This window comes from Trichosurus vulpecula, chromosome 4, assembly GCF_011100635.1.
Source record: "Trichosurus vulpecula isolate mTriVul1 chromosome 4, mTriVul1.pri, whole genome shotgun sequence".
NCBI lineage: Eukaryota > Metazoa > Chordata > Mammalia > Diprotodontia > Phalangeridae > Trichosurus > Trichosurus vulpecula.
This window is the reverse complement of record NC_050576.1, coordinates 73700471-73712314: the sequence shown is the minus strand read 5'-3', so window position 1 is coordinate 73712314 and position 11844 is coordinate 73700471. Positions and strand designations below refer to the sequence as shown.

The window sequence follows — 11844 nt, the reverse complement described above, 5'->3', positions numbered from 1 at the left end:
CTCTATTGTCCAGCTGTTTCCCACCCTTAATCCTGTTTCCCATCCTTAATCCTGATCAAAATATCTATACCCTAGCTCTGCTACCCCAGCCCTTGATGGGTTGTCATTTCCATATAGCCTTCAGCTATTTCCCCCACCCTGGAGTCTGACCTCGTCCTTAAGTCCCTCCCTAGACCCCTCTTCTGGTCACCCCAGACCACCCCTCAATCCCTCCCACAACCTTTGTGTATATAATCTCCATCTTGCCTCCATGAGGTTGGTCAGAACCAATCTAGCTCAGATGGGTCTGGCCCTTTTTCCTTACAGGCTTCGCAAGGGGTGGGATCTCTCGGGGCAGGCTTATTTGGCTAACTCTTAATAAACTTTGTCCTTTCCCTTGGTTGAGGAGGCTTGAGTCGAATTCTTTCGGCAGGACCCCGGCGTGTCGGTACTTTGGGGTGTCGAGCACCTCTCACCCCAAACCCTCATCAAGAGGACATAATGGATATAATGTTTAATGTGGAATTAGGAAGCCTTGGATTCAAGTCTTGCCTCACTAGATGTCTAATCCTGGGCTAATTTCATAATCTCTTTAAGCTGTAAAATCTGTAAAATGGAGACAGTGATAGCGCCTTCCTAGAAAAGGGGGAGGGAGCTGTTGTGCAGATGAGATAAGAATGTAGGTTAAAGAATTTGCTAACCTTAAAACGTCATGTAAATGTCCTGTTTCTTCACACTAAAATTTCGAGTAAGAGTTTCTATTGACTTTCCCAATCATATAACTTTGCCCAATCTTGCCCGAAGTAGTTTTGGAGAATCTCAGAATGTAAGTGCTAAAAGGGACATTAGGTTTAATTCTGCCTACCCCATTCCCATTTTATAAATGAGGAAATTGTGTCCCTATCCTACCTTTCCTGCCTTATTCTACATTACTCTTCTATGGTCCAGTTAAATCTTGCTGTTTTGCACCCATAGTGTTCCCTCTCCTGCCTCCATGCCTTTATACTGGTTGCCTTCCATCCCTGGAATCTGCTCCTTCTCCACTTCTGCCTCTTAGAATATCTTAGAAGATCAAGTGTCACTTTCTACACAAGACATTTTCTGGTGTAAGAAATGGGAGGAGGAATTTTGTTTCCACAGAACTAAAGGTGTGCTTCCCTGCCCTCCCCCACCCCAGCTTTAGCAGAGACCAGGCCTCAAGGGCAGTCAGGTGAGAGGTCAGAGGCTTGTACGCATGTGCATACTTTTTGAGAAGGCAGTCTGGGGAATTAGAGAGGCCAAACCCACTTGAACCAGTTCAAGCAAAGATCCAGGAGCAAGCCCAGCAAGCCCAGCAAGCCCAGCAAGCCCAGCAAGCCCAGCAAGCCCAGCAAGCTTCCGCTGCCTGTTGCTTCCCTTCTTTTGGCCCTAGGAAAATCCATGTGATTTGCACATTCACACCCAAAGAACTCAGGACCAGAGTAGGCAGAGAAAGGCATTTTATTACACTCCCCAAGAGAGCAGGTGTAGTGCTCACAGGACCACTCACACTGATACAGCTGCAGGAGCAGGGGTAACCATTCCCTCCACTCCTGCTAGAGTCATGGTTAGTTTACAGTCTTTGTTTTTTACATAGTTTCCTAGGTTATACAGTTTATATAAATAGGATAATAAGGATACAGAAGCAAAAGTGAAGTTAATTAGATTTTCCTTGTCTTAGTTTAGGATTGAACTATATTCTTTTACTTCCCCTACTTTCCCTCTTTAACATATGCAAATGATGCAAATCAGTAGGCCTGGATTCTTGACCAAGACCAGACTCTAGATAAGCTTAAAAAGTTAATGAGTTCAATTTTGTATGTGTTGAGCTGGAGATGCAAAATTAATGCTGAGGATTATAAAATTGGACAATTTCTACCTTGGGGTGTCCTGTGATCCCCACTGTGGTGTTAAGAGGGCTACCACTCTGGATTCCCTTGGGGAACCCTGTGGTCTGCACGGCTTTCTTAAGGGGACATCACTTGGGACTTCCGGCCCTATCTTGGGAGCCTTGTGATCTTATTGCCATCCTAAGGGGCCATCGCTTGGGTCTTCCTTAGGGTCTGACCCCTAGGAGGCCCTGTGATCCTCACAGATTAAGGGATGGCTACCACTTGGTCTTCCTCTGGGAGTCCTGTGGTCTGTACAGCCTTCCCTAGGGATTATCACAGGGTTCTTCCTCAGGACTTTGGCCCTGTCTAGGAAGTCCAGTGATCCCCAAAACCACATTTCTCACACTGGTACCCCCGGATGCAACAAAGGTTGCCCATATCTATGTTGTATACATCAGTATCCATGAGTGTTGATTCCCTTGTTATAATGTAAGCCCCATGTTTCACTTCATTTTTCCAACACATCCCTGTATAACCCCTTCATTAATTCCTTCTAAGACCTTCCTTCAAGAGCAGATGCCGTGGGATTGTTCCTCAGACACCCCAAAAGAAGTCAGAAGGAAGCAGGAGAAGGTTTGGAGATGATTGGCCAAAATTATCCGTGGAATTGGAGTGCTTGACAATTTATTTGCAAATCTGCTATGTTTAATAAACCATGTGGCCACAAAAAATTGTGCAATATTAGCATATAGGATCAGACATGAGAAACAGCAATGCTAGAGGTAGAAATTGTCTAATTTTATAATCCTCAGCATTAATTTTGCATCTCCAGCTCAACATATACAAAATTGAACTCATTAACTTTTTCCCTAAACCGGGAGTGGGGAACCTGGCCTTCTAGGTCTTTGGGTGAAGCCTTTTGACCGAGTCCAAGTTTTACAGAACAAATCCTTCTATTTAGGGGATTTGTTCTGTGAAGTTTGGATTCAGTCAAAGGACTGCATTTGAGGACATAGAAGGCCACACGTGGCCTGGAGGCTGCAAGTTCCCCACCCCTGCCCTAAACCTTCCCCACCTCTGTAGAGGCAACAGCATCTTTCTTGTCCTCCAGGCTCAGAACCTAGCAGTCCTCCTGGACTCCTCAATGTCTCTCACTCCCCATATCCAATCTGTTACAAGGGCCTGCCAATGATACCCTTGCAACATCTCATATGTAGACCCCGCCCTTCTCTCCTCTGATGCTGCCACCACTGTAGGACAGACCCTCATCATCTCATGCCTGAACCATTGTAATGCCTGGTGGTGGGTTTGCCTGCTTCTAGTCTCTCCCTTCTCTTTTCCATTCTCCTTTCCACTATTAAAGTGATTTTCCTAGAGCCCAAGTCCAAAAATCTCATGTAAAGTGAGATACCCTATATAAGAATAGGCAGGCAGTCCAACACTGCCAAGCCTCCAACTTTAAAAAGGTAGGGAGGAAATCCTTGCTCACCTGGATTTTTAATGTCTAAGACATCAGTCAATCAATAAATAATTATTAAGTGCCTACTATGTGCCAGGCACAGGCACTATGCTAAGTTCCCGGGGTACAAAAACAGGCAAAAGGCAGTCCTTGCCCTCAAGGAGCTTATATTCTAGTGGGGGAGACAATATGCAAAGAAATACATACAAAGCACACTATATATGTGGGATGAATAGGAAATAACTGAGAGGGAAGGGACTACAATTAGGATAATTCAGGAAAACTGGTAAAAGACAGGATTTTAGTTGAGATTTAAAGGAAGCTAAAGAGGTCAATTGTCTGAGCAGAGGAGGGAGGGTGTTCCAGGCATGAGGGACAGGAAGTGAAAATGCCTGGAATTGAGAAATGGAATGTCTTGTTTATGGAACAACCAGGAGGCCAGTGTCACTAGATTGAAGAGTAGGAGAGTATGTGTAGTGGAGTAAGGTACAAGAAGACTAGAAAGGTAGGAGGGCTGGGTTATGAAGGGCTTTGAATGCCAGACAGAGTATATTGTATTTGATCCTGAAGTCAATAAAGAGCCATTGGAATTTATTGAATGATGTGTGTGTATGTATATGTGTGTGTTTTCTCAATTTTTCCACTGCTTCTCTTTTTTAAAAAATTTTTTTTAAAATTTCTTTTTTAATTTAGTTCTTTTAGGAAGTCTTGTCAAGCTTGTGTCAAACTTGCATTTTTCTTTCAGCCTTTGCTTGTAGATGTTTTAAAATCATTGTCTTCTTCTGAGTTTGTGTCTTAAACTTCGCTGTTACCATCTTAGATTTTTTTGTAAAATTCTTTTCTGTTGTTGTTTGCTCATTTTTTTCATCTTTTTTTCTTGACTTTGGACTTTAGATGAGAGTTGGGTTCTGCTCACCTCTGTGGGTAGGTAGGGGATATCTGGCCTGAGCTTCTATTTCTTACACCTTTCTGCTGCTTTCATATTTCAGTCTGAAGGCCTGTTAAGATTTTGGTGCTTCCAACATAGTATGATTTGTGGAAAGGTCTCTTTACTGTCCCCCTGGTCTATGTTCTGGACCTCACCCAGGTGGGGTACCTGGCCCTCCTCCCCCTTCCTTCCCATGACCAACTCAAGATTGTTCTTCTTACCCTGGAACTTACTCAGAACTGGATAAGGGATGACAGAGCTGCCAGATGGCCCCATTCCTGCCCCCAGTGCTAGTACAGGGGTCCCCAGGGATCTCTTTCTGACCAAGCATTCAGTTCCCTTATCATCCATGAACACTGGGATGTTCCCTGCCATTGATGTCACTGACACAGTCAGGTGCTGCCACCACCATGCTATGTACTCCTGACCAGCCTCCACCCTAGCGTCTGCAGATTTTTCCTATCTTCTTAAGCTACCCAGGCTATACCTGTACTTTAGAAAAATTGTTTTGACATCTGAGTAGAGGATGTACTGGAGTGGTGAGAGACTGAGAGACTTGTGGCAGTCTTTCCAGATTTCTTTAAACTTATCATACCTCTCAGTCTAAATTGTGTTATAGAATACTATTACATGAATGTACTATGATTTATTTGACATATTCCCCTATTATTGGACACAGTTATTTCCATGTTTTTTTGCAATTACAAATAAAACGACTATAAAAATTTCTTAGTAGATGACTCTTTTTATTCTACCAGGTATGAGGAAGCTTCAGCCTGGAAGCCACATGTGGCCCCCTAGGTCCTCAAGTACAGCCCTTTGACTGAATCCAAACTTCACAGAACAAATCCCCCTAATAAAAGGATTTGTTCTGTAAAACTTGGATTCAGTAAAAAGGCCACACCCAAGGACCTAGAAAGCCATATGTGACCTTGAGGCCCCAGCTTCCCCACCCCGGTATAATCTATGCCAATATGTTATACACACACACACACACACACACACACACACACACACACACACATATATATATTTATACACACACACACACACTCACATTTTGCAGTGAGTACCTTTCTAGAAAGGAATTCACTCTAGGGAAAAACTCTTAAACAAAGCTTTGGTATCATGTCTAGGATCTCCTCCAAAACAATGAACAAAGTCCCTTTTAGAAAGCTATTCAATCAGTCAATAAGCATTTATTAAGTGCTTACAATCTAATGGGGCAAGATAGCACATAAAGGAAGCTGAAAGCCGAGCAGTTACAAGTTGGGGGGGGTGGGCCATGGAAGAAGGTACCTGGAAGAAGCTCAGGACAGTGAATCCTGGTGAGAAATGAAGAGCTGGCAGGCTTGGGTGGCTTCCTTAAATATAGCTTCTAGGTCTAGGAGGAACCATCCAATTAGAGGGAGGCACTCAGGGGCAAGGGTACTCGAAGGATAAATTCCAGGGCTAAGGTGATCACTGTACAAAGTAGTAGATGTTTGTTATATTTATTTCCTCCACTAGGAAAGAAATGCCTAAGATATAAAAGATTCATAAACATACAACAAATAATACTTAAAACATGAAACAATAGCCCGTTATCTCCATTCTACTCTCCTTAGGTAGTCCTTGCTTCCCTTGTAGGACTTCTCAACATGTATTTTATATTCACGCCAGAGCTGCGTTCTCTGAGTAACTCACAAGTTTAGACCTGAGGACCTAGAATATGGCTTTTAGTCTTCATTAGCAGAACCTCCTGGTGGTGGTTCTCTTCTCCTCTGAGAAGTTGTTTTGGGGCACAGCTAGATGGCACAATGGATACAGCACCAGGACCTGGAGTTCAGGAAGCCCCGAATTCAAATTTGACCTCACACACTTACTAGCTTTGTGACCCAGGACAAGTCACTTAGCCCTGTTTGCTTCAGTTTCCCCATCTGTAAAATGAGATGGGGTCACGAAGAGTTGGATATGACTGAACGACAATAAGCATCCTACTCTGTAACTCAAACTCATGAAATAGCCTCAAGGGCTGAAAACATTCATTTATTTGTCTTACAACAGTAAGACAACTTATAACCTGGGCTCAGGGAAAGAAGCAGAATGGATGAAGCAGCAAGGGACTTGAAGTCTAGTATCATGTTGGTTCAGGGAAAAAAGCATGCATTCTCATTGCCATGTATGTATATATAGTTGCCACTAACTGTCTGGGATGGGTAGAAGGGAGAGAAATTGTTGGAACTCTGAAGGAGAGCTGACATTGGCTGTGTCCCAACAAAGAAGCTGCCTTGAAAGGGACCAGAAACTGTGTTTCCTTACTCCTAACACAGAGTGCATGGCCCATCCTCTTTGGTATAAGCTCCCATCATAGGGACATTTGATGGTTCATGTTCTTTAGCAAGGAGCCAGAGTATCTGTCCTTCTCCAACAAGCCAAAGTGCCCATGTCTTGCTTCCGAGGGGGTACCCCAGTAGTTAAACAGATCAGAATTCCCCAGGTCCCTATTTCGTAAGTATTATCTATACCTATTGAATAATTTTATCTAAGTCTCTGTAAGAGATTGCATCCTTTACCTGAACTAGCCACCTTCCCATGCCTGTGTGACTGTGGGTAAATCACTAAATATCTCTGGGTTTCAGTTTTCTACTCTGGGGGTGGGGGGTTGGTGTAGGCAGCGTCTGAGTTCCTTTCTATCTATGGTCCCGCGGATAGCAGTGATTGGGGAGGTAATCAACAGACAGTTTTGTCTGGGAGATAGACCGGGTCTTGTCAGCGAAGACTTTAAAGGGACACAGACCCAGGTCCTCTTTTAACACAAACTCACCTAAAACCCATGGAGAAGGGTTTAAAGAGGTCTGCAGCGTAAGTCAAGTGTCCCCAGCAGCAGTTCTTGTAATCCTCTTGCTCAACATTTCCTGTCTCCCCATTTGGCCACAGGGTGTCAGTGTTTTTTCATGTTCATGTTAGCTTGGACACCGATGGGACCTCAGGAAGTCAGGACCCCGGATCTCAGTAAAGTTGGAGAGAACTGCTCTCTCCTTGCCGCCGAGCCCTGAGCTCCATGGGGCCATCAGTGTATGCCTGCTGAAGGCAAGTAGGATTACTTTTCCTGACGCTCTTTTTGTAGGCACATGTAGAGTTCTGCTGAGAGTTATTAGATTCATGGACTGTCCTTTTGGTATCACTAATTTTGTCCTAAGGGCCACTCTACCCTACCTGGATGCTCTGTGGGGTATGACGGATACAGATTTCAGTTCAATGCAATTCATTTCAATTGGGCAGATATTTATTAAGTGCCTACGATATACAAGAATCATAGATTTACAGCTGGAAGAGACATGAGAAGCTTTCTAATTCAACCCTCTCATTTTACAGATGAAAAAACTAAGGCCTGGAGAGATAAAATGCCTCATCCAACTTAATACTGGTAGCAAAGGGGCTGACCCAGCACTCACTTTGTCTGCCTCTCAGGCCAGAACTCCATTCTACCACATCTCTCCCAGCTTTAAATCCTCCTAAGCCCATGATCCCCTGGGATGCTATATGCTGCCTGACTTATGAAAGAAGCCTTTCAAACTGATGCAGGAATCTTGGGGGATTACTATAGCCCTGTTTGAAAGTACAGCAAAATTATTAATTTGAGCTAATGGCAGGGAAGATCAGACTGCCTGAGAAATCTGAACTATAATAGATTGAAAGGAAGCATAGCTTTATTAGTTGCAAATACACACAGTGATTCGGAGTAACAAAGCATTAATAAATCATGGCTTAACGAACTGATGATAACTCATTTGTAGCTAGTAGCATCTAGTACAAATGTCTAAAATCAGTTTGTCCTCTTCAATAGGTTAAATGTTCTTTCAGCGTCCAATTTATGCTCTCTGGTTAACAAAATTCTTCCTCAAGAACTGGTACCAAGGCAGCCTGGGAATTCCAGGGTCAGATTTCAAATCAGCTTCCTAATTGTTCTTTCTGTTTCCAGTCTCTCCCTGCCACCCCCCAAGCCATATTCCAAAAGAGCAGCTAGAATAATCTTTCCAAGGCTGAGGTCTGACCACATCACTCCTGTGGTCAAAAGCCTTCTATGACTCTTTATTTTTTTTTCATTCTTAATATAATTTATTTATTTATTTTTAGTTTTCAACATTCACTTCCATAAGATTCTGAGTTTTAAATTTTTTCCCCCTCTTGATCCTCTTTTCTTCCCAAGACGGTGTGCAATCTGATACAGGCTCTACTTACACCTTCATATTAAACATATTTTCACATTAGTCACAATATAAAGAAGAATGAGAATTAATGGGAGGAACCACGAGAAAGAAGAAACAAAACAAAACAACAAAAGAAAAGGAGAGCAAATAGTGTGCTTCCATCTGCACTCAGACGCCAAAGTTCTTTCTCTGGATGTGGATAGCATTTTCCATCGTGAGTCTTTTGGAATTGTCTTAGAATCTTGCATTGCTGAGAAGAGCTAAGGCTATCAAAGTGAGTCGTCGCACAATGCGGCTGTTACTGCGTACAGCGTTCTCCTGGTTCTGCTCATTTCACTCAGCTTCAGTTCATGTAAGTCTTTCCAAGTTTTTCTGAGGTCTGCCTGCTCATCATTTCTTACAGCACAATGGTATTCTGTTACAGTCATATACCACAACTTGTTCAGCCATTCCCCAATGGATGGGTGTCCCCTCAATTTCCAGTTCTTGGCCACCACAAAAAGAGCTGCTATGAATATTTTTGTACATGTGGGTCCTTTTCCTATTTTTGTGATCTCTTTGGGATACAGACCTAGAAGTGGTGTTGCTGGGTCAAAGGCACGACTCTCTATAGCCTCTTGGATAAAATATAAACTCTTCAGCATAGCATTTAAGGGCCTCCATAATTTGCCTTCAACCAATCTTTTCTGTCTTATTTAAAAATAATAATGATAGATAGCATCTACATAATGCTACCTATGTGCCAAGCATTGTGCTAGGTGCTTCACAAATCTTATCTCATTTGATCTTCATGAGAAAAACTGGGAGGTAGGTTCCAATATTGTTCCTATTTTACAGAGGAGGAAACTGAGGCAAACAGAGATTAAATGATTTACTTAAGGCCACTCAGCTAGTAAATTTCTGAGGCTGGTTTTGAACTGGATTTGAATTTCCTGACTCCAGGCTCAGGGCTCTAACCACTGTGCCACCTAGCTGTCTATAATATTATAATAGACTACATTTCTGCTAAAGTGGACTATTGGCTGTCTTCAGGCTTGGCATTTCATCTCCTTCTTCCCTGGTACTAAGCATACCCTCTCCCATGCCTGGAAGGACATTGATAAGTTCTAGGGTGTCCAGAGGAGGGAGGGTCAAGGGCCTAAATTTCTTGCCATATAATGATCCGTTGAAGAAACTCAAGGATGTCTGCTGGCAGAGGGAGATCATCTGGGAGGACTAGGAGAGTTGTCTTCAGCTGCTTGAAGGACAATCATGTGGAAGAAAGACCAGACTTGTTCTGTTTGGCCCCAGAAAGCAGAACTAGAAGTAAAGGGTAGAAGTTGCAAAAAGGGCAAATTTAGGCCAGAGGTGAAGAAAAGTTTCCCAATGAATTAGTTGTCGATAAAAGCAGACCAGGCTGTTGTGGTAGGTAGTGGGTCTCTCCTCCTGCCTATATGCCTTATCACACCCTATGAGTGTTCAAAATAGCAAATCAGTTTAGAATCCAGATGCAGGTGTTTGATAGCATACACCAGAGAGCCATTTTAGCCAAGCCCTAGAGAGAGAATTGCTTGGGGGGAGGCGGGAGGGGGGGAAACAAGCCCCTAGTTCCCCCCTCCCCCACTTCATGAGAGGATGACCTTGTGAACTTTGGAGAGCAGAGGGATTTGGACCACTCATTAGCATCTAAGAGGTGCTCCTAGAGCAGCTGTGACTTGTAGTGTGTGCATCTGGAGCCGAGGACCAACTAGACCCACTGAGGAAAGGCAGCTTCAGGGGCTCCAGTAAGGACTCCAAGCAGCAAGCTACTATACCTGGGAGAAGCTCCATGAATGTCTCACAAAGGAGAGAAAGACTTCTAGCAACTGGGAACTGTGAGTTACCCCTTGGCCACAAAAGGACTCTAAACTTGGGCTGACTCTCACCTAGCCTCTATGTATTGGTCGGGGAGAGCACTGACTTTTGAGGGGATGTTTTATGCCAATTACTCTCATTATGTCACCTTAGTAAATAGTCTCTTCTAAAAGCTAATTAAGTCTGGCTGATTAATATCAGTTAATAATTAATGAGGAAAACATACTAGACCTGGAGTACTAAAAAAAAATCTTTGTCAGCTATTTGGAGAATGGATTGGAGAGGGGAGGGATCTGAGAAAGGTTTGTTGTTGAGTTGTGTCTGACTTTTTGTGACCCCATTTGGGGTTTTCTTGGCAAAGATACTGGAGTGGTTTGCCATCTCCTTCTCCAGCTCATTTTATAGATGAGGAAACTGAGGCAAACAGGGTTAAGTGACTTGCCCAGGGTCATACAGCTAGTAAGTGTCTGAGGCCATCTTCGAACTCAGGAAATTGAGTCTTTCTGATTCCAGTCCACTGTGCCACCTAGCTCCCCCCAAGTAAGAGACTACTATAATTGTCCTGGTGCTCTAAAGTAGGGTGGTGGCTACCTGAGTAAAAGTAATAGATAAACTGTTGTATTAAAGGAAAGGTTAGCACTCCTCTCAATAAAAATGGATGAGGTCCTAGTGGCCCTCACAACATACATAATGGTATGGATAAGGAAATTCTTTTGTAGGTCTCTTAGGATCTTGCCTGGGGTCACACAGCCAGTATATGTCAGAGGTGGGACTGGAGCCCAGTTCTTCCTGCCCGAGTCAATAATTCACCTTACTGGGAAGCACAGAAAACTTGTTTCTTATCCCAAGAAATGGAATTTTTCTGCCAGATTCTGCTTTGAAGTAAGAGTGAGAAGAGGGAAATCAAATGGTCTGGTTCCAAATCTCTTGCTCACCCTGACCCCAACCAGACTGATTTTACTGGAGAATTCATTAAAACTGGAACCTAAGGGGAAGGGGGGAGAAAGCATGCACACACATGCAAAGGCATGCACACACATGAACATACACACACATACAATCCACATAACCACAATGCTTCTTCCATTACTTTTTCCTCTGGAGAGAGTAGAATGGCTAGGCAGCCCTGGGAGACTTGGCAGATGTGAGGTTTAGAGGCAGAGGGACAGTTGGAAGACTATAAATTTCAAGAGTTTGGGGGTATTAATGTGTTGCCTAGAAACAAGAGACCAAATAGGAAACAGGAAACCCCAGGAGAGAGATGCTTCAATATTTCAGTATCGTTACCAGAGGGGAAGGCTGCTTTCCCAGAGACCCAAGCAGCAGCTCTCATTCTCCCTTCTGCCCAGCAACAAATAATAAGTACCTCCCCGAATATATTACATATATATATGTCCTAGGTTTCTGGGAGGCTCACGTGTTTTTATGTATGCCTGTGTGTGCACTCACAAGCACACACGTGTAGCCTACATTGTGCACATTAATGCTGCAAAGGATTCTGCCAAGAGGCCCAGAGCCCATTTCTGCCGGCTCCGAGATGAACCTGGCAGTTGAGCAGAGACGTCTTCTAACACTTCCAAGTCTCCTGCAGCTGCAGCCGGC

The 11844-nt window shown here is 43.6% G+C and overlaps 1 pseudogene; it reads left to right on the top strand.

Moving 5' to 3' along the window:
• The first annotated feature begins 10855 nt into the window (after window positions 1-10855).
• On the top strand, window positions 10856-10957 carry LOC118849355 (annotated as a pseudogene).
• The last annotated feature ends 887 nt before the right edge of the window (window positions 10958-11844 follow it).